Genomic DNA, 24506 nt, shown 5'->3' with positions numbered 1-24506 from the left:
ACTATTACTCTGTAGGCTGTGGCTGTTTTTATTTATTTAAATTTTTATTTTATGTTTTTCCTGTATGCAAAGTTTAGGTTAGGTTCCAGCTAGAGATACAATGAAAAATGGCTTGTTGAATGGAAATGGCCAATTTTTGTTTTGATGAACAGTCTGCCTCAAAACGTTTATCTTTTTCTGATCAGTAAAAGCATAAATGCTATCAGGTTGCACTGACAACAACATCCCTCTATGTGGACATTGATACTGTGTGAAGAAGTTAGTTATTTTTAATATCAGTGAGATGGGTAAAAATGGAGTCAGAAGAAGCACAGAGATGATAATGCTGGTTTGTGTAAAACCTTTTTAAAGAAAGCTTTATTTTCATCGAGACACATTTGCTTTTTTTGGTGGCTGCAAGAGAGTGAGAGAGACCAAGACTTACCACAGATAACAGTAGGTCTAAATGGAGTACAGCAAAGATGCTTTGTTTAATTGTTTTCAGCTTTTGACTTCTATCTGTGTTGGAACATCTTAGAGCAGCCATCTGCCATAACCAAAGGGGAGTTTGAGAAGACACAGCATACACAAAAGAAAAAGCAAAACACCAAAGCACTGATCCAGGAGTACATTCTATGCTGCGAAAATTAAAATGTTAATGGTAGTAGTCTTTTATTGGGTTAATCTAGGAGAGAAACACAGCTAAGCACATAGTTGTCAAGTCTATAGGATTAGAGAGAGCACATACAGGTCCTTCTCAAAATATTAGCATATTGTGATGAAATTCATTATTTTCCATAATGTCATGATGAAAATTTAACATTCATATATTTTAGATTCATTGCACACTAACTGAAATATTTCAGGTCTTTTATTGTCTTAATATGGATGATTTTGGCATACAGCTCATGAAAACCCAAAATTCCTATCTCACAAAATTAGCATATTTCATCTGACCAATAAAAGAAAAGTGTTTTTAATACGAAAAACGTCAACCTTCAAATAATCATGTACAGTTATGCACTCAATACTTGGTTGGGAATCCTTTGGCAGAAATTACTGCTTCAATGTGGCGTGGCATGGAGGCAATCAGCCTGTGGCACTGCTGAGGTCTTATGGAGGCCCAGGATGCTTCGATAGCGGCCTTTAGCTCATCCAGAGTGTTGGGTCTTGAGTCTCTCAACGTTCTCTTCACAATATTCCACAGATTCTATATGGGGTTCAGGTCAGGAGAGTTGGCAGGCCAATTGAGCACAGTGATACCATGGTCAGTAAACCATTTACCAGTGGTTTTGGCACTGTGAGCAGGTGCCAGGTCGTGCTGAAAAATGAAATCTTCATCTCCATAAAGCTTTTCAGCAGATGGAAGCATGAAGTGCTCCAAAATCTCCTGATAGCTAGCTGCATTGACCCTGCCCTTGATAAAACACAGTGGACCAACACCAGCAGCTGACACGGCACCCCAGACCATCACTGACTGTGGGTACTTGACACTGGACTTCTGGCATTTTGGCATTTCCTTCTCCCCGGTCTTCCTCCAGACTCTGGCACCTTGATTTCTGAATGACATGCAGAATTTGCTTTCATCCGAAAAAAGTACTTTGGACCACTGAGCAACAGTCCAGTGCTGCTTCTCTGTAGCCCAGGTCTGGGGAATGCGGCACCTGTAGCCCATTTCCTGCACACACCTGTGCACGGTGGCTCTGGATGTTTCTACTCCACACTCAGTCCACTGCTTCCACAGGTCCCCCAAGGTCTGGAATCGGCCCTTCTCCACAATCTTCCTCAGGGTCTGGTCACCTCTTCTCGTTGTGCAGCGTTTTCTGCCACACTTTTTCCTTCCCACAGACTTCCCACTGAGGTGCCTTGATACAGCACTCTGGGAACAGCCTATTCGTACAGAAATTTATTTCTGTGTCTTACCCTCTTGCTTGAGGGTGTCAATAGTGGCCTTCTGGACAGCAGTCAGGTCAGCAGTCTTACCCATGATTGGGGTTTTGAGTGATGAACCAGGCTGGGAGTTTTAAAGGCCCCAGGAATCTTTTGCAGGTGTTTAGAGTTAACTCGTTGATTCAGATGATTAGGTTCATAGCTCGTTTAGAGACCCTTTTAATGATATGCTAATTTTGTGAGATAGGACTTTTGGGTTTTCATGAGCTGTATGCCAAAATCATCCATATTAAGACAATAAAAGACCTGAAATTTTTCAGTTAGTGTGCAATGAATCTAAAATATATGAATGTTAAATTTTCTTCATGACATTATGGAAAATAATTAACTTTATCACAATATGCTAATATTTTGAGAAGGACCAGTACAGTTAAGAGCAGTAAGAACTTAGCCAATAGCAATGTCTTGGAGAGACACTGAAAGACATAGCTAAGGGTATCATCTATAGATGAAGAACATTTTGTTGTTGGCAGAAGTAGCTCTGACCATGCCCCCCTCCATGAAGACGTTACAGCTAAACAGAGCTCGAGGCTAAATGTAGCTTCTATAAAGAGAAACAAAATAGAGAGAACATAAAGCAGATAATGCAAAATTGGAGATTAATTGGAGAATATAGCAAAGTGAGGAAAATTGGTGATTATGTCCTCCAACAGCCTAAGCCTATAGCAGCAAACAGTACCTACAGAGATAACTTGGGGTAACCTAAGCCAGTCTAACTATAAGCTTTTATTCTGGATGTGAAGTAATCCTAAAAACATGTTTAATATGGTATTTAAATGACATGTACTGGTCAAAAGTAACACCAAGTTTCTTTATTTTATTACCAGAGGTCAATTAAAAGCCATCAAGATTAAGTGATTGACTTAGCAGTTTCTCTTTCAATGACTGGTCAAAAGACCACAACTTCTGTTGTGTCTGAATTTAAAAGCAGAAAATTAGGTCATCCAGGTTTGTATGTATTCAAGACATCTTTGTAGTATAGTCCTGATGAATCCAATCAGGATTCATGGATAAATAAAGCTGAATATCATCTGCATGACACTGAACAGTTATCCCATGCTGTCTGATAATTTTACCAATTGAAAACATATATATAGTAGAGAGAAGTGAACCCAGCAAAAAAGTCTTAGTTTTACCGCAACCACAGACCACAAATCGCTCACATAATTCTACATTTCTAATTCCAGTTCTCATCGTGGACCATCGAATAGGTACTGTCCGTAAGGCCCAGCCTATGTGCATTTGAGCATCACATGTAATACAAAAGAGGAAACAAAAGACAAGAAAAAGGAACAATAAAATTAGTATTGACTACCAGTACCATGTGACCTGTCTAAAGTTTTACACACCATCAATTGGTGCACCTTTCTCCTGCTGAGGTAAACCGCTAATTTTGAACTACAACCCCAGTCAGCCACTCCACATCAGGAATATCCCAAACCCCATGCAACATTAAAGACCAGTCATGAAAGCCCTGATATGCCCAACTCAGGTCGAATCTCATCCATACCCAGCGTCCTGCACCTTTGCCATGATGATGTAATCACCTTCTCTTGAATCTTCAGGCACCACGTCCAGGATATGGTCACTGAATTGAGGAGATCCTTAAAATGCTCCTGACAATATCTTCAGTCCGGGTCCCCCCTGATGATACAATTACAAAACCAACCATTGACCTTTGGCCCAATGTGGTGTTTGTTATGGACATCTCATGCCCAAAATCCCACTTGGATTCAGATTGGAGAGCCTGTTCTTCCCAATCACATCCAGATAACACAGTTGTTGCCCACATGGGAATTAAAGTTCCCCAGGAGCACCACATAATGCTCAGAAAGACTCCCCTTCCAGGACACCATCCAGAAACTCCAAGAAGACTGGATAATCTGAACTTTTGTTCTGCGCAAGGGAACAGACAACAGTGGGAACCTTTCCTCATACAACCTGTAACAACAAAGAAGTGAAACTCTCACATGTTGCTCGCCGGTAAAACTCCAAAATTGAGGCACTCAGCAAGGGGCTTCTGAATATCTCCACACCCACCTGATACCTCTCTCCCTGGGCAACCCCAAAGTAGAAGCAAGTCCAGCCAATCTCCAGGATTTGGGTTGCAGATCCCAAGCTGTGCATAGAGGTCTTTTGACATCAAAATTACTACTTCTTTCACAGAACCTGCAGCACATTTTGCTTTTGTTTATATGTATGGTAGTTTTTGGAAAGAAGAAATTGTTAGGTCAGACCTAAAAAATAGTACAGAAAGAGGTAACTGCAAGGGAAGCCTGATTGGTACATCTCTAAATATGCACATCAAATAAGTGTATTAAACACAGCATTTTCCTTCAGAATCTGTTTGACCTTATCTAGCTGTAACTTTAAGCTTCAGTGTAGTCTACTAGCTCTCTTAGTCAGCCTGTTATACTTGATGGCATCTGCTAACCATTCAAGTCACATTTATTGTTATTGAACATTTTGAAAACCTCAGCAAACCAGTGAGGTAAAAGAAGGAAACGTAAACAAAATCCTTACAATAAACCTGTCTAATGCTGCTGACTGCAAATATATCAGAAACAACAAAGACATTTTTTACAGAGCATATGAGAAAGATTTCACTTTTTAAGTGTTTTTGGTGCTTAGATAACTTGTTGATTTTGGAATAGTTATTTGAGAAATGTATAGCATCTGGCACAGTCTGTTTTCTCAATATTAGCTCAAGAAGCTCTAAGTAACTCAAGCATCTACACTAGACTGTGAATCATGTGACCTGAGTTTAAGCCTAGTCAGGGCCATATATTTGCTCTTGACTTTTGTTCCTTTTTCTTTCCTCACTTGGTTAGATTTAAGCACTGCATTTTTTTGGTGTAGTTTATGCACTGTTTTAAAAAATGCAAATAAATCAAGTTTTACATTCGCTTTTTTAAAATGCTTACCATGAAGCCATTGTATTTTAACTCATGTTTATCATTCTGTAAGAATCTCACACCGGCCCATGCGCACCATAGTTCTGGGTACTGGGATTCAAGAAGATACTACATAACTATTCCCATGATGGTAGAAAGAATACATGTTAGCATAAGGAAGATGTATACAGTATAATCTAAACTATTTCCTGTGAAGCTTGGCTAGAGCCATGAGAGGTCATGACTTTTCTTGATTGAGAAAAACATCAAAGGCAAGTTGGTGATTTAGTCCGTCTAAATTGTAGTTATTTTCTCACACCTGTCTATGATTGTCTGTGAGTAAATTACAACAAGTGAAAGTAAGTGAATCGGTGCCTCTCCAAGTCTCCATGTGGGGTTTGATTAAACTCAAGATTATAGTCATTGAATAGTTAAACAAGGACACATTATTTCATATTTTACCAAAGCATTTTAAATAGTAATACAGCTTGCTTTCCAGTTTCCAAACAGGCATTTCCCTGAGGTTAAAATATCTGTATGAACAGATTTAACAAATTATAGTTTTAAAAAAATCTTATTTTGCTTGCCATTTAAAATGAAATGTTGTAATCCTATTTTTAACATTTTAAAGCAATTTAAGAAATTCAAAACTTGTTTGGGTGTTTTTGTCTAGATCAATGTTCTCAAACGTTAGTTCCACATCAGCAAATATCTGTTTCTTGAAGCAACACCATCTTCACAAACTGTTTGCTTTGTTATTTTCACACTTCAATAACTTCTTTGATAATGTTGGTCTGTTAATCATGAAGTATTGTGTTGCTAAATTACAGGTGCATTTCAATAAGTCAGAATACTATTGAAAGGTTAATTTATTTCAGTAACTCAGTTCACTAAATAAAACACAGTATACAGATTAATTGCACACAGACTGTTGTTTTCAAGCCTTTATTTCTGTTAATTATGATGATTTTCATCTTGAAGGAGACATATCATGCAAAATCCACTTTTTTAGCCTTTAAACACATTTTGTTGTGTACTTGGAGTCTATAGGAGTATAGAAGGGTTCAATTTAGTCTCTCCAGGTGTTGTGGAGGTATCTTTATATTCTGTTTGGGTCATATTTTTCAGTCTGTCTACTTTTCTCTATCATCTGTTATGTTTTTCCTACTGTTACATCACAGTATTTGCTGTGGAACAGCTAAATACGGTCATGGACCTTCGTCGCATCAATTTCGCATATACACCATATTTTTTTATCGCTGCGATTTTGTTATCCAAGCTCAAGTATGCCTAGGCTGACAGAGGATAAGTCCGGGTCGGTTGTTGGGTGTATTAACCCCCATAATTCATTACACCGTCCCCCAGCATCAGAATCCTTCAAAGTGCCTGGTTAAATTTTATTTTTCGTGGAAAGGTCCCACAACAGTGGGGAAATTCCTTTTCCACACTTCAAGAATAAGTGCTTCAGCAACCTCCACCAGTATAAAAAGGATTCGCTGAAAGACTTCATCTAATTAAGTTGTCAGTTCCTTCTGTCTATGGAAATGACGGACACAGCAAAGCGGTACGCTGCAAATAAAGCTAAAATGACAACAAACTTTATTTTAGACATGAATTTATTGTGTGTTGATGTTCCGGCCCAATGTGTTGATAGCAGTAGCACCGTTCTTTCTGCTTATGTTAGCGTTGTGTGCTGCATTTAGCTCCTTGAGGACATAACCGTACTGCGTGTTTTGAATAGTATTATTGCATAAACATTTTCACATTGTTTTTGCCATTTTTATCTTGTTTCTGTGATGCTAGATGATTGTTATCAAACTACAAAAATGGCCAAACGGGTTAAAGTCCTTAACCTGGAGGGGGGCAGGGTGTGAAGCACCTCAATAGCTTTTAAAGAGACCGCACCAAAACAAGTTGCTCTCAGACACACCTCAGAACAGGGGTAAAAACTGCCAGATATCTGCACTTTCACATTAGAAAGGATTCTCAAAGATGAAATTTTATAATACACTTTTTTTGGTTTTTTTTGTTTAAATCTTTTTTATAATAAAACACAAACAAAAAACTGTCACAGCCTTACTCCTAACCACCCCAGAAAGACCCTTGAGTGGTCTCCTGGGCCGATTTTGGTTATGTTCCAATTTTGCTGAGAAGCGTAACATAGCAAGTGAAGATAGAAGTAAAAAGAAAACAATAGAAAAGTCCCTAAATTGTATCCAATCCGATATGGCTGCCACCCACATAAAATGCAGCCATATTGTATCTCATTAAATGCTCCACTTACACAGTACTATACAGTCTCCTCGAACATCTTGTTGTGTAAAAGGTCAGCAATAAAGAGAAGTACATTACTAGCTAGTAATGCTAATAATAGCGAACCTAATCACTGAGCAAATCCAACTGCTTTTTGAATTTGGAACTGGAACTGCTTTAAGTCATGTTTGTTGTCATTTCCAGATCCCAGTTCTGACTTCAGAGGTAAATGGAACACCAACATGAGTAACCAGTAGCAATTGTTTCTGGCTCAGATGCCAACCGCTTGACCACTGTTAGTTTTTTCATATTAACCGTGCAAATGATTAATTTATTGATCAGCCCAAGTACCAACAGTAGGACCTGTAAAACAGTTTGAGAAACATGGGAACATTTTTCATGGGAACATCAGTCAACCCAGCTGTAGAGAATAGATTCTTGCTGGATTATAGTTTCTGTGACGCGTACACATAGGAAAAAAAAAAAAAAGCTAGGTGGAACTTTGAAACAAATTATAGCGGCTTAAAAACATTGCAGCCAAATTTTTTAAACAAGTGGATTGGGTTTGTCTTTTCAATTGGGCCATAATTTGATGCTGGTTCTGTGTGTTTCTTAGTGTGTCTGCCCATCATTCTCTACATCTTTCTTCTCACTGGGTCAGTACCAACCAGCCCACTGAAGTCAACCCACTGTGATGTCATCAGGAGTGGACCGCAGAGGAGTGTTTTTCCACATCTTAATAACTTCATACAGTTATCTTCTAAACCGCTTGCTTATGTCACAGAGACAAGTGTTTTAAAACAGACATCACCAGGTGAAGGTGTCTGAGATGTGAATTTATATATTGATACTAGAAGAAAAAAATAAGGTTGCCTTGATTTCAACTCTTCAAAAAATATAACTGGCAGAATAACATTGTTACTTTAAATATAAATTAGTTTGACAAGCACTTCGCACTTAGATCAGCACTTTCTGTTCTATGTCCTGCAAAATCCTACAAACAAAGTCTTACTCTACTTACTTTCAAAGATTGGTGTGAATCTGAATAAACAGCTAATCATAGCAATTAATAACCAGTGCATTTTGACAATCTCAGGAGAACAATCTGTGGAATAAAACATTTTTTTAAGTTCAATGTAAAGTTATGATGAATTTTGTTGCACAGTTTTGGTCTGAATGTGATGTGTGCACCTGTGTAGACAGATGTATGTAAAAATCCAGATTTCTGATCATCTTCAATGCTACGCAGCCCCATTTAAAATCAAAAATTAAATATGAAATATAATGAATGACAAATCAAAGTTGGAAAAAACATGCGTGGCCCTAACAGAACTTGCTTACTATACTGTGAAGCCACAGTAAACAATGGTGCAGACTCTCTTCTAATTGTGTTTTTTTTTCTTTTTCATTAATCATAAATGACCTTTCTCATTACATCAATAAACTAGAACACAATGACAATAGATGTGATTAATTGTTTTCTTGGAAAGTAAGGAAAGCTAACATAGCTGCATTAAAAGTATGTGTGAAACAAGTTTTAGTTTTTGCTTTTTTATGATGCCAATGTTGCCTTCCAACCACAACAGATGAGATCTTTGCCTGAAACCTAAACACCCCACACCTACATTCCAGAAAGACCCTCAAGTGGCGTCGTGTGCCGATAAGAGTTGGTTAGATTTGATACATGACTCCATCTCTGCAGGTGTATGAATTCAGTAATACTTTAACTCAGAATTGTCTCTCTGTCAACTTGAGAAAGGGAAATATCATTAGGCCAAGTTTTCCATGGATAAATGTTGCTATCAGGGGATGTTATAAACCATTCACTTCAAGCAGAGAGGTATCACTTTGCAGAGCTGAGTATTGCATGTGAAAGGCTACACTCACCTTAGTGGATCCCAGTGGATATTACCCTAACAGCCGAGGACTCCGGTGGGCACCATAGCAGGCAGATCTTCTTTATTATGCTGCAAGTCAGTGGGCACAAAAATGATCTGGTTGATGTGAAGCTTTCAATGGAGCTTTGTGGAAAAGGGATGCAGCTTGTCTACACTGCATGTAATTTGCAGATTCTTTACACTGTATTGTGTACGCTGACAGGTTTGTGATTTGTTTGCACTTCACAGGCGTCTAATTGATTAAGATTAAAGGAGAGAACGGTTTGTGTGGCTGTCGGAGGAAACTCCTGCCACTTTTTGTATTTGTATGTGCCCCTCCTTTTTTAAAGTGCGACTACACACCTAACATGAGCCAACATGGGCCACATGCTGGCCTGCATGCTGGTTCACATGCACTGCATGACACAGCAGCTGAATAAAGCCATCACTTGCTCACTAAACCACCGGCCCAGTGGCTACGCTGTCTGTTCCAAGGGAGCTCTGCCAAACCTCCTATCCACTCAGAAGCTCCTACTGCACATTTTGTGGGCCTATTGTTATTAAAAAATAGATTAAGTGGAGCATTCAAATACTTTTTTTGCACTTAAAAGTAAAATTCAGTGGTAATCAGACATGAAATGTTTGATGTAACACTGAATGACAGGATTATATAAAAATCTAAAGAAGTTTGCATTTGAGAGAGTGAGAACTTATAATTAAATGAAGTGAAGACCTAAAACCATCACGTCTTTTAATTAAACCATTAATGTGGAAGCTAGCGTTGAAGTGGGTTTTATAACAAAGAGAAAATATTATGTCAAAGTCAAAGAAGTGGTTTTATTTTCCACTGCAAGCTAAAGCAAAATACTACAAAGAAGCAGAACTGAATCCTGTCCTACTCCACTTGCTTTGATAGTGGACCGCTATGTTATAAATAATGTATTAAAGGATTTGCAAAGCAGAGAAAGAGAGCTGCTTTCAGAGAAGTGAACGTTCCTTTACTAGTGTCTGTTAACTCTTCGAAGCACAGACTTGAGGTATAAAAGACTTCATATATTTTCTTTTGTATTGTTTAGGTTAAGAGAGTGTTTGGTTTCCTTTTTTACAGTTTTTGATAGCTTATTTTTCTGCCAAAAAAGGTGTTCGTGGCCTACTGGGACCACTTAAAAGTTTATGCAGAGCACCGGCCAAGTTAGACAAAAAAGGAGCCTTGAAGTATACACACACTGGCCCCTTTCTCAGAACCTCTCAGCTATGGCTTGGGGGGAGTGTTGTTGGTTTATGAGAGGGGAAAATAGCCCCAGCCTCCTGCAAAAGTGAAATGGGATTAAGGCCTTTGTTAGGCCCACAATGGTGAGGGGAATTAGCAATAGTTGTAGGCACTTAGAAGAGCTCTCACACAGAAGCTTATCCCAGATTTTGCACAATAATCATTTGAATATAAACAGTGTTTTGCAACTACGGCGCTAATGTATAAACCTCTCTTTAGGATATCGAAATCCCCGAAAGAAGCTTTTAGCACTGGCTACATCACAAATATGGACGTTATTACGTGGAAAACCATATTTTTTGTGCATTATTGTAGAAAAACAAAGTTCAAAATTGATAAAGATTAGCTTAATGCCAATGTTTTCATGCATTTACATTTGTTCTGTCTTTATCTGTTGTCTTTAAATATCATTAAATCTCTTGAAGGATTATCTACAACTAAACTTTTTTTTTGCATGTTTCCAGCAATGCCAAAAAAAACTTTTAAAAACTTTATTTTTTAAAATTTTATGAGGCCCTGAACAGAAGTTATGTCCATGGCCCTAAGCCACCACAGTACCACGCCCTTTTATATTGTCCATGCTTGATAATTTTTGCATTCTGCATTTAATTTCCCTTTGGGAAAAATATTGTATTTCCAAATTGAATTTAACTGAATTGCCATCACTTGTTTTACTGTTGACCAATGAGCCAACAATGCATTAAGCTGACTGTAAGAAACAATCTGTCCCTTTACATTATTTCTTAAATAAACAGCACATCTGATAAAGTGCTTAGCTCAGAAGACAGCATTTATTTCTTGTTCTCTGTGTAAATTGCCAATTTTAGGGCTTGGTAATATTTCTTTTCTCAGCTGTTGTCAGTTTTTCAAAGCTTTTGTCATTTCCTTTGGTCAAGTTGAAGAGAAAGATGCAAAGAGGCAAAATGTGATAACATTTGATAATTGCACTATTTTCAGAGTCTGAAGAAAACAAAAAGATATATTTTAAACTCTATTGCACTCTTATCTATTTACATTAGTAGTGTCCTTGAAATGTGATCCCAGCTGAAATACAACTAGCAGACATTATAAAATTAGCTACCAATGACAGCTTGAAAAAACTTTTCAAACTATGAAAGTTTATTCAAAAAAGTAAAACTTTTATATAATACAGATTTATTTTACACAAAGTGATATATTTCAATTGCTTACTCCTGTTAACTTTAATGAGTTTCCAGTTAATGAAAACCAAAAATTATTTCATATTTCATGAGGCCCATTTAAACGAGGACCTGATTGCTGTCTTCCTAGAAAGATATCTTGCTACTGAAAAGCATGCTCATGTTCATGTACTGTATGCACTCAGTACTTGGTTGAGCCACTTTCTGCATGAAATGCTGCACCTATGCAGTAATTAATGCAAATAAATCCCACCTTTTCCTTTCACTCAACTTTCCGTTATTATGCTTGGACACAGCACTTTCTAATCAGCTAGCTTCTTTAGCAATGACCTTCAGGGCTTACCCTCGTTGTGGACAACGTTCAAGTCAGCAGTCCTCCCTATGATTGTGTGAACCATAACATATCAATTTAACATATGAATTTTTGCAAGTCAAAATGATTAAGTAAGTATTGGCTCTATATTTTCTATGAGTTTCACATTTTGAATTGAATTATTGGAATATTAGAATATTCGAGATGCACCTTTATGTGCATAATTGCATTTGTCAACATGTACCGTGTAAATTATAGTCCTGTTGAAAACCCTAGGCAAGCCTGGGGCCCTTGGCAGCCACTATGCCCAGTTATACTTTAGGCCGGCCCTGGTTAGGATGTATACTTGAGTACTTTAAATTTAAATTTAATGTTTTCAAACTCTCCTGCTAAAATTGTTGTAGCATGTGACTTCATATAAATGCCAAGGAACAACTTCAAAGTCATGTGGCACAAATGTTTGGGGTGAAGACAATTTTTTATTATTTCTTTTTAAATAGAAGTTTGGTTAGTTCTAAAAAAAAATTAAGAGCATTGATACGCCTTCGCGTGCTTCCTTTTAGGGAATCCCAGCCTTTTTTAAAGAATCAAACACTCGTTTGACTCTTCAGTGATGCAGCAGATCCACTGACAAGCTGAACTCTCACAGAGGAGGGAAAGTTTGAAAGCTTCTGCCTCAGTTGTGTCTCACAAGACCGGCCCGTAGAAGGGAGATGGCCTCAGCATTTTTTTGCCCACACACTGAAAACGTATTGTCCAAATCACAAAACATGGAGTGAGATCAGCAGACTTGTCAAGAGGCCCTGGCTTGAATATGAATGATGAGAGAAGAGCAGGGTGGTCCTCGTGCTGTTTTGGTGTTAGGCAGGTGAACATAAGCTTAACTGTCTCTGGCAGCTGTCCATCGCCAAATCAGCAGAGTTTACAGCAGTAGAAAGAGAGGGAGAGAAAAACACTGCTATTTAGCACTTTTATGTAAATTAGCTCCAGAATCTCAGAGAAAGCATCTGCAGGCACTGGTGTAATTCTCGAAATATTTGTTTTTCAGTGATTGAACATTTTAAGTGCTAATATGGAATCATGACTCCATTTTCCTCAAATTTGATCAACTCCATCTCTCATGGTGAAGTAAAAAAAGGCTGAAAGTATGTTTTTCAAAGTTCTCCTGTGCATAATTAGTTTTTTGTCAATCTGCAGAAATTGAGACATAACACCTCCCCTTCTTTCCTGTCCTTAACACATGCACGCACGATGGCTCAATTCAGTCAAGTGTCTGCATAGTTCCTTGCATTCAACTGGATACAATGATGCACAAGATGAATAAAGTTATCTCTGCAGCTGAAAGGGATGTTGCTGGTGGGAGGGAACGGGGAGGTTCCCCCTACGCTCCCGAGCCTGAAAAGAGCCAGGTTTTGAGGGCCGCTGCTGTAGAGGTCAGGGCCCCAGCTGCTTTTAGGGGTGAAAAGGACACTGGCGGGCTGGACCAGCCGCGAGAACCAAAAAAAAAAACAAAAAAAAACAATCGCGTCAAATAAAGACATCTCAGATTGGACGCTGACAGATCCCTTCCCAAAGTCGCTGAACTCACTCAGCTCAAACTTTGCTCGGGTTTGTATCATGTTGCACAGTCTTAGTCCCACCTCACTTGAGCCTGACATATAAATCTAGAGTTTTTGTGTTTTAATTTTGGAGTCTGAAAACAGCATTTCTTCACAGGTAGGATTTTTTAAAGTTGTTTCCTGGTGCCCAAAGTTAATGGCAAATTTAAAATGAACCAATTTAGAACTTTTTTTTTTTACATATTCCTTGCTAGGCAGGGTAGAAATATCTTAAATGGGTGGTGTTTCCAGTGTTTGACTCTGATAGTGCTTTGTTGATAGGATTATTTTTTTTTTTTTTACAATTTTAGAACTGCAGTGTGGATGGTGCTTCAGTTTTACTCTTTTTCTGAAAACAGACATTAAGACCCCTCCCTGCCTCTGAGTTTATAGATTTCACAGGGTGCAGAAATTTGCTCTGAGTTTAAATTTGCAGGGGGTAAGTGGGATAATAATCAGGCCACATTATAAGGAATTGATGGTTCATTTTCTCCGTCAGCAGCGATGGCGGAGCTTTGCCCAGAGATGTGCCGACCTGTGGAGATGGGGTTCAAAGCCAATTTCCATGTTAAAAATTGTGCACGCTTCAGAAATCCGTCCTGACTGACTCTTGTTGATCAGAGTATGTGACAAGGCTGTCTTTTTAAAGCTAGCAGAGGCAGATGTAAGCGTACAAATGTACAACAAACAGTCTAGTTCTGAGTGTAGTAATGGTGTTGTTTTCATGCATGCCCTGAGGCAGTGACATGAAGACAAAAGACGGCTCTGAAGCATGCCGTCAAAATGCAAAATATGGGCCATTACATGTGTCATACAACACAAACTGTAAAAAAAAAAATAGAGCACCTATTTATTGTATTTTTTTTTCTAATTGTCCTTCATCATGTGTCAAGTGTCATTACAAAGCTTTAATTGTTTTCAAAAAGTCAGTTCAGCCATTTATCATCAGCTCACGTTCACTTTCCTTCACACGCTCTGCTATGAGAAGAAAGAGATCACTGCAGTGGTGGGAATTTGTTTGATGAGTTATGAGATGAACACATTTTTTTGTATCATCTCCACCGTTTTGTTATGTTGGTCTTTATCTTGCTGTCAGTTGCAGTCTAATTTTTTTTGTTTTGTTTTGTTTTCACTGACACAAACAATTTGCAGGAAAAAAGAAGTTAGGAGCTGGATTGACTCTTAACTGCAGTCACATTTTCTTTAAGGGAAAAAAAAAACAGAGAACAGTCTCATTTTTTCCCAGTTCTTTGTTCACTGCTATCACAAGACTCTAATGGTGTCTCCGCTATAAGCTTCCAGCCCCCTTCATTGCCGTGCTGGTTATAATATAGCCATTGAAACGCCTGCTTGCTGCAGAGTATTAAGCAATGGCGGAAACACAATCTTTGGTGGGCTCCTAACAATAGATAGGAGGCATGATGACTTATTAAACACAGCCAACCTTGCAGCATGGCTTTTCTCATTATCTTTTTCAATTCCCAGCCTCTAAAGCCTACGGATCCGGCGACAAAACTCTCCGCCGTGTAATTCTCTCGCAGGCTCCTTTCATCAGCCGATTTCGCAGAGAAATATGAAGCTGATTTTATCACACTCTATAAATTCACAAAAGGCCCCCTCGGGTTGCCCCCATGGAAGGCATACCTCGTCTCAGTGATGTGCCACCACTATTGCTGATCCCAGGCATTTGATAAGAGAGTCTCTCCTTTTTTTAATGATTTGACAGACATCAGACATGAGCCCTATAGACACAGCATTTTTAATACACTTTTCCTTGCTTGTTTACACTAGGCTGCTCAGATGAAAAGAACATATCTATCAAATCTTTCTCTCAATGGGTGATCTATATATATATATATATATATATATATATATATATATATATATATATATATATATATATATATATATATATATATATATATATATATATATATATATATATATTAAAAAGTGCTGCAACTTTAAGATAAAAATCAGTCTCGTGACTTTGTCCCAAATAGATTTTGCTTTATTTGTGTGAGTAATCTAAATAAAAGTAGCTCTATAACATGACATTTAATACCGTGGCTGTATCAAGTGAAACACAAATAATTCCTCCCCCTTGCAGATTTAAAATCTACAATATTTTCATTCAAGCAAGAACTTTGCTTCGGACTGGAAATCAGACATCTGTCCAAACATGTAAAAAAAAAAAAAAAAAAAATGAGTATTAATTTAGAAATCCATATTTTGTCTATGTTTTTATTCATATTTTTTTTTTACCTTCTCAATAATCAATGCATTGCTTTATTTGGAATAAAGGGACCAACCCCATCTTACAATTGCTGAGAAGCTTCTTTTATGTTTTCACTTGTTCTTTAACAATTTATCTTTGGTGATGAGCAAGTTTTTGAGGTTGAAAGGCCTCCTTACCATCACCCCAATCTTTACCACAGATTCTTTATCAGATTATCTGGCTAGGCTACACAAAAATGATATTACTTCAAGTCAGATGAGGCAGCAGTATAAATAACTTTGGGGTTTTTTGTATATTTTGCACATTCTTAATAAATATGTAAAATGCTTTTTAAGTGTGCAATGTGTTTTAAAAATAATTTTTTGCATATTCATCATTTCAGTATCACTTAAGATACCAAACAAAACGATGAAAATAATCTATTTGGTTAAAAGCACCCAAAACAGTTTTTTTTTTTTTTAAAAAACCTAATTTTCTAAAAATTAATTCTTGTGTTTGGATTTGGTTTACATTTAGATTAGTCAAAAACCTCTCTAAAAGTCAGAAATTCTTCAATTGGATAAATAATAATAAATCGCTGATATCAAACAATTTAGATTACTAAAATGATGTCTTAGATTAACTTCAAATTAGTTACCAGGGAATCAGACGGACAGCCATTGTCATATAATTTTAAATGCAATGCTTTTAAACATTTTATCTGTTTTTCCTCACGTGGGTTCTGGCATGTTTTCTGCATCCTGGCATACAGCGGCAATTGTTGTCTTTGAAATGTTTTGACTGTGGTGTCACTTCTTGAAAAACTTCACGCTTGGGTACCTAATCAATTGAAATGGAGCTGCCTTAGCTTCGAGCCCAGGTGTAACTTTGACCAGCTTTCATCAGCTCAGCCCTCTTCTCTCTCTCTTTTTTTATGGAAAAATAGAAGTCCTGCTATGATGAAAATTTTAGTTTGAAATGGATATTCAGCTTCCCCACCGAGCTGGAGGCGAATTTAAAGTGACAGCGTTTATTGTGAGAGCAGTTCAGCCACGTGACTATTAACAAAACTATATGCATATATGTTTCAGAATGTTTAAAATGTTGCTGATAATTGTCAGTTTTTACATGTCTGTCATTCAGCACCTCAGTACTAATTAGATTTCCTACATTATAATGTTTGATAATGGCACCTTCCAACAAAACATTGCTGCAAGCCTTCTGTTAACTCTTCATGAACCTGATTCATATTTGCTATTTTCACCTCCACAGGGGAAAAAAAATTATTATCTGCAATAATCACTGTCATCATCATGATCCCCTCAGTGGTCTGTTAGCTCCAAATAAGTAATTTAGTTGTAAAGCAGCTTCATATATTTTGCCTATTCATTTCTTCTTCCTATCATATATCTAAATACAAATCTTCATTTTATAACTGACAGCTTATTACCTCTGAGCACAAGCTGATAAATTTAATTCCGATGAGTTAGCCTCCATTTTGCCATCACATTATCCACTAATGTGGCAGCAGGCTGTGCAGGGAGGAAACTTGCAGAAGAATTCCGATATTATTAGTATTAAATGCATTTTTTATTCATTCTTGATTATATATTTAATTTGTTATAAAATAGAAAAAAATCTATTTAAAAGAAAAATGCATAAATAAACAGCATTTTTCACAATAAAACCCTTTGTAAAATATTTATTTACATAAATAATTAATTAAAATTCATTCCCAACTGAATTAAGAAAACAGCTTTTTTAATGATCCAGTTTTCTTATTACTTTCAGTTTATTTTAGAGTGGACGTCCCTTTCTGAACACACACTTTCTAACCAAGCAACCTTCCACCTCAGTTGGGTCTATTTTGGTGAAGCAACTAAAGTAAGTAAACAATTATTATTAGCTTTGATGTTGGCCTGAATGGCACTCAATTAACAATGTGGCTAATGAGCCCATTAAGGATGAAAGTGTTCTCAACAGGTATGAGAGGATACTGCTGTTTTTGGAGTCTCAGTTCTCAGCACTGAATGCTGCATGAATAACGGTGCTCTTTCTCAATCGCTTCAAAGAAAAAGCCCTACAGCCCAGAGAGCAGAGTTAAATAAAGGTTTTGCTTCCAATGGAAGAAAAAAGGAAGAAAAAAGAAACAAATAAATATTTTACATTTGTTTCAGATTGACAAATTGCATAAAAAGAACAACCGCCACAAAGTTAGGTTTGCATGCAGTGGAGATGAAAAAAAATGCCCCTCTCATCTCTTTAGATTTTGAAAGCCAAATATTTTCCTTTCTCTTCTACAGCTCAAGAAGGAAATCCAGTTGTGTATTTTTTTAATTTTTGTGCAAAATTTGCTTCACTTTTGTTGAGCAAATGTTGAGTTTCCCTCTCCGTCTAACAGTTATTATGTCGCAGTGCAAATAAGGCTTGTCTGTTGCAATGAAAGCAAAGTGAAAGAAAGAGGGGCTGGGAGCCCTTTTTCTGCAGCAGCAGCATTTCCTCTGAAGGACTTCCCACCGAAACGCACTGAAAGCCTCGTGTGTGGATTATTTCCACATTATTTGCGCCTGGATTCCAAAAAGTTCCCATCAGCTAGCAACAGCAGATCAGTTTTTGTTTTTTTCTTGAATGTTTTATTGCACTGAAACTCTTTCTCACTTTAACAAACAAAAGGAAAAGTCTTTTAATTCTCATCTTACTTCTATATGAACGGTGCAAAAATGCATGTTATATAAATATTATATTACCTATGTTTGCTGATGGAAAAACTGTCAGTATGTTTTGATTTCTGTTATTGAGTGGCAACAGAGTATATTTGCATCCAGGCAGAAAATTTCATCATTTCAAAAAGTAGAAGAAAAGGCTAATTTAATTCTAAAACACTCACTTTGCACCAAAAAGTAACACAAGGTAAATATAGGAGAGCAACAAATAAATGTGTCTTTTTGTAAGACCAGCTTGTCTGCAGAAGTTTCCGAATGTTATCAGTAGTTTCAGCTCAAGAATACCTTGAGGTGTTTTTTTTTCCTTCCTTTTCTGTGTAAATCCGTCTAAAGTTGCCAGCGCTGACATACACAGCATATGCTAAATACAGATAAGAGTATTTTTTTAATAGATCGGCAAAAAGTCTCCCCCACATAGCTCAATGGATGTGCTTTGAATGCAGTAGATAAGTTGGCTTAAGCTGAATGCTGTATCCCAGTGCAACATTGTGCGACTTGGTGAGCCCATCACAAAACTAGCCTTCCAGTAAAGACCACTTCCAGGAGAGGGATTATAGAAAAGCCTTCGAGATCAGCTTCATGTCTTGCTGGAGTTTATGATTATTAATAGTGCTGTATGACAGGGGAAGAAAATAGGCGTTGGCAGGGATCATGTGGCAAAAGTTCTTTAAGCTTTTTATTTACCTACAATGTCAAATAAAACAGCGTGGAAGGAGTGTGTTTGGGTGTTTTACTGTTTAGTTTTGCTTCATTAAGCCAGTTTTTACAGTTTTATGTGCGTAAATATTGATTTCTTTCAATTGCGATTAAATTATTAAAGATCTCCATAAAAAGTTCACTTTTATAAGAAAAATTAAACGGTTTCTAGTAAATTATTTCAAATTAGGTTTCATTGAGAATGATATCTTGTGAGTTTTATGGGTGAACTTATCTGGTAAATATATTTTATCACCACTAGTTGAAGTTTATTGGCAAAATGTGTTGGAGTTTGGAATAAAATATGATAGATAGATAGATAGATAGATAGATAGATAGATAGATAGATAGATAGATAGATAGATAGATAGATAGATAGATAGATAGATAGATAGATAGATAGATAGATAGATAGATAGATAGATAGATAGATAGATAGATAGATAGATAGATAGATAGATAGATAGATAGATAGATAGATAGATAGATAGATAGATAGATAGATAGATAGATAGATAGATAGATAGATAGATAGATAGATAGATAGATAGATAGATAGATAGATAGATAGATAGATAGATAGATAGATAGATAGATAGATGGATAGATGGAGTAGGGAGTTGGACTGGCTTTGTTTCTTTAAGTTTAAGCTCTCCTCAGGTCATCTGATTATGTGGCTGAAGAAATGAGAGGGGCCAGATAAGCCTCTTTTATTCCTCCAAGCCACTCAAAAAGCTGAAGCACCAGCTTCTGTCGCCGCGCTGTGACGAGGGAAGAAAACAAGTCATTTGTGTACAATAAAACTGCTTCTCTCTAAAATGTGCTTGTTTAAATCCCAAACATATGGATGAACCACTTTGATAGTTTGCCTGTTTAACTTTATTTTCTGTTTAAAATGAAATTAACTTTCCATACAGTTTCACAAGCTGAACATGTTTAGACACACTGTGGGGTGTTAGACAGCTGTTTTGAACCGCAGGATTAAGCTTTAAAGATTTAGTCTCCCTTGATTACGGCGCATTGCAAATAAAATAAAATCTAAAATTGCATCTCATTCAGTAATATGGAAATGTCCCCAGTTTCTACTATGTGTCACGGGGGGCATCTCTTCTCTGCCTCCTTAATAAGGCTGTTCTGCGGGCCTCTACTGTAATATATTTCCCCAATAAAGCAATTCCAAAGTCAGTCTGGCCTTTTGACCAGCACTGAGAATGTGGAAAGCAGCAGGCCGCCTCTGCTAACTGGCTTTACTCTCTAATATTAGATACCTGTCCCTTGGCTTTTTCAGAAGGGTGGGGGGGGGGCTTAGTGGTTGATATTTTCATTTGGTCCTGCCAAGATGCGACACCCTTGCTTTAATCTTGTGTTTGACGTTAAGCGCTCTGTTCATGAAGAGTCTCGGTGAACTTCAACCTCGGGGTGCTGCTGTCATACAAAAAAATTATGCTGGGTGGGGAGTGGAGCTGCTCTGTGTATCCTTGACCTCTCCCGTTGGCCGGCCAAAGTCTTTCCCCTGCCCTTCTTAAGCAGGTAGGACCCTCCCTTTTAGAGAAGACGATTGTAAATTCTCTGCATCTAGCTGGGATTTTTTGCCCATAAAAAAAGACATAGAGAGTTATTTATCTAAACAAATGTAGGGATAGCAAAGTAGGAGTGGACTGTTGAATTCCCCCATTATGAGCAGCTACCTCTTCAGTCGGACACACCGACATTGTGCACCACTTCCGTGTTAGTGTTTATCGTGATGTTGAGGACAAACAAGCCACTTCTCTGCAATCATTAAAGGTGCGCTTCCCCTACTGATTGATGTGCGAGAATCAATTGCTCCCCATAGCATCCATGTCAGTCTATTACAACACAGCCGGGTAATGACAGGTTGTTCTCCACAAGATTATAGAGCATTGTCACAAAGCAACAAAGACTCGCTTCCCTTTTGTCTGACCAGGTCTGTGATAATTGGAAATAGCTTCATTTTTACACCAGAGAAATAAAAACGGCATCGATGGTTGGAGGTTTTTACTATATTACAAGCAGTGATGATGCACGAAATAATCACTCCTTAACTTAACTTAAATTGTAAAAAAAAGAAATGTATCATATTAAAAATTAAAGTTTTCTTATTCTGTTGGAATTTTAACGACCAGCACAAAGTAATGCATAATTGTAAAGTGAAAGGAAACTGATAAATGTTTTTTATTTTATTTTATTTTTTATTTTTAAAAAAAGTGAAAATGTGATGTGCAATCATGTTTACTCCTCTTTCCTCTGATACCACTAAATAAGCCCCAGTACAATTAACTGCCCTTCAGTTCAAAGCTTGGTTGCTGTTTTATAACCTAACCAGCTTTAAACGTCTCCACATCTTTGACCCTGACGTGTCTGCTGTGTTCCTTGATCTTCTTGATGCTGTTTGTTCTCTAATGTTCTCTAACAAACCTCTGAGGCCTTCACAGAACAATTGAGATTTGTGACACAAAACTGGGTTTTATTTAGGAGTTAGGTGATTTCAGAAGGCAATTAGTTGCACTTCATTTTATTTAGGGGTATAAAACTAAAGAGGTATGGATATGAATTCACCCCAAACTTTATAGCTTTTTCATTTCACAATTAGGTACTCCTTTTTGTTGGTCTATCGCATAAAATCCCCAAAAAAGGACATTATCAGTGTGCTTTTAGCGTTCAGAAGGCTAAAAGTTGCAGTGGGTTCTATTAAGGGCTATCAGAGTAAATTCTGCTGAATATGAATGCACACCACATTTTTTAGAGCTTTTAATATTTGGTTCTTTTTTTTTTAAATCATTTTCCTTCCACTTGGCAGTTTTAAACTACCTTGTGTTGGTCTATCACATAAAATCAGGATAACATGTATGGCGCATGTAGTTTAATGCAACAAAACTTTGAAAAAGTTTAAAGGGTATAAACACTTATGAAAGAAAAATGTATTTTCCTTCCACATCACAATTATGTGCTTCATGTTGGTCTATCATATACAAAACCCGATTAAAAATATTGAATATTTTAGTTGTTACACAACAAAATGTGAAGAAGTTCAATATGCATTGATACTTTTTCAAGGCACTGCTTTTATCAACATTTCAGCCCACGCTTTCCAATCCAAACATATTTGAAATCTTCAAAACAACAGGTGTTTACTCCCTCTGTGTAACTGTCCTTTTTATTGTCCTGTGAATACCCTGCAGCTCTGCTACTGCCAAGCTGACTTCCATCCAAAGCACCAAGCGCCAGCAAGCAGCCCTGCAACTCAGTGATGCAGCAAGCATCTCTGAATCTAATTACACATGATCAAAGATGAATTTTTTAACAATTTGATTATGCTTTAGAGCTTGAATGAGATCAACATGCTCGCTGCTGCAGTGTTCCTCTGAAATACCTAATTGAAGACTTTTTTTTTTTTTTTTGAGCGTTTGGTTTATTGCAGCAATTGCCGTTTTCCTCGGGTTGACCTCAATCACTGGAGCAGGACTACAGTGCATGCTGCATTTAATTACCTCCAGTGAATTTGATTATCGGGAAATATGGAGCATATCAAGTGAATCCCTGCCCTCGAGAAATATTTTTTCTGTATAGTTAAAGTTGGAAAAGGATGACATGGGAACTTCAGTCGAGACAAAAGGCGCCAGCTAATGAGACTGGTTAGTGATTCAAATTTATGGAAATTTTATTAATTACAGAAACCTATCTTTCATCCGTACCATTTGGCTTGTGAAGTAATTAAAGCCAACAATGGCTGTCGCCGCAGTCGAGGAACCAAACAAGATCAAAAAAGACGGAGCATTGAGGAGAAAGTCCTGCGTATCCTGATCCAGGCCTGGCCATGGGTATTGTGGCCTCATTAAAACCCAATCGTGCTGATCATCAATTAACCTGCTTTGTTTTGCTTCTGATTTGTAACTTGCACAACAACAGTTCCCCCGTGTTAAAAGTTTGTGCCAGAGGGGAATGAGGCTTATCATAAGTGCTGCCTTTGTGGCATCAAGGGACAACTTTTGATTGATTGACTGGAAAGAAAGCTTGACCCATTCCTCTCTTTGGTCCAAGGAAATCCTAAACATTCAGAAGAATCCTGCATCATAACTAGATGATGACAGTTGTTTTTCATGCAAAAAGTGAAATTTGGAACAGAAATATAGAAATCTTCCATTTTTGTTGTTTTTAGTTTTAGCCACAGCAAGAAATTGATGTTTGTGAAACAATATGTTATAATTTCCATTACTTTTATAAAATGCTGGAAAAGAACGTAAACATCAAATTTGTAATTGTTGATAAAATTTGGCTGCTTTAATCTTCATGTTCAGACAAAGAAGTCTGTGATTTGATGGAAAATTTTTAATGCATTCAGCCATCTTTTGATTTGTTTGGTGCTTATTATGACAACAAATTGGTTTGAAGTAGTACATAAATATATTCACTCGCTAGGTGGTGTCTGAAGGCAGGTGATTGATCTGGATTTTACTTAAGGGCATCAGAGTAATGTGGACTCGGTACAAATGCATGCCACACTACTTAGATTATGATTATTTTGTGTTGAATTTATAAAACCATGTATCCCTTTCTTTCAGGTTCACAACCATGCACTGCTTTGCGTTGATCAATCGGGTATTTAGAAGTTATGGATTGCATTATTTTTATGAAATGCTTGAAAAGAATGTAATCATCAAATTTAGAGGACACTGATTAAATATGGTTGACTTGACTGAAAGATGTGTAGTAGTGGAAATTATTTATCATATTTAGCCACCTTTTTATTTGTTTGGTTCTTGTCATTACAGCAAGTTGTGGTAATGCTGTGAATAAATATATATTTATTTGTTTATGTCTGGAAGTTTCTGTTTTAAAGCATAATAGTCTTGATTATAATGATAAATTATGTCTCAATACTGTTTTCCTCTTCTTTATTCCTTCTGTTAAAGATCTGGGTATTAGATTTCTGCCTGATATGTTGAACAGAAATGTTGTAATTTGTGATAAAGGTTAATTAATCATTCATTAATTCCTTTGAGATCAGGGAAGTCGATGAATGAGCAGTATTTTAAAATTTTGGAGAGCTTGAATTCCACTTTTTAAGGCGTATTTATTACTTGGATACTGTTTTTATATATAAAAAAACATTCAAGTATCTTTATGTCCACCTTATTACGCATCTTATTAAAATTTCTATTAAAACTGGTTAGTTGCCACACAAAAAAGGAGAAAGTTGTTCAGACCAACTTTTAGATTATTTGCACCCTTTACATTGTGGTTTTAGGCTTAACCAATTACCAGAATCTGCTGTCTACCTTCTTTTAGAGCCTATTAAATAATCCTTTTATAAAGGTACTACAATTTGAGCTTTGTTTGTAGACCTGAAGACAACCTTAGTTCCACAAGGAACTATATAAGTATATATTATAGATCTTCCAGATTTGCATCCTGATACTGACCTTCAGGTGTATCTTGATGACACAGTTGTCAACTTGTGAGGTTGTTGCAAACAAAGGTAAACTCAAGTTTAGAGAAAGTTTCAGCTTGTGTGTAACTCTAAATGCTTGGACAACCCAGTATTTGGGTTAAATTT

General features: G+C 37.0%; 1 long non-coding RNA gene across 1 annotated transcript; it reads left to right on the top strand.

The window, feature by feature from the left end:
- Positions 1–13333: 13333 nt before the first annotated feature.
- Positions 13334–23645, top strand: LOC124879792. The gene is made up of 2 exons (XR_007041124.1): positions 13334–13412; positions 22132–23645. It is a non-coding gene; the product is annotated as an uncharacterized LOC124879792 (long non-coding RNA).
- The last annotated feature ends 861 nt before the right edge of the window (positions 23646–24506 follow it).

Source organism: Girardinichthys multiradiatus, chromosome 2 (genome assembly GCF_021462225.1).
Source record: "Girardinichthys multiradiatus isolate DD_20200921_A chromosome 2, DD_fGirMul_XY1, whole genome shotgun sequence".
NCBI lineage: Eukaryota > Metazoa > Chordata > Actinopteri > Cyprinodontiformes > Goodeidae > Girardinichthys > Girardinichthys multiradiatus.
This window is presented reverse-complemented; position numbering and strand designations above follow the sequence as displayed.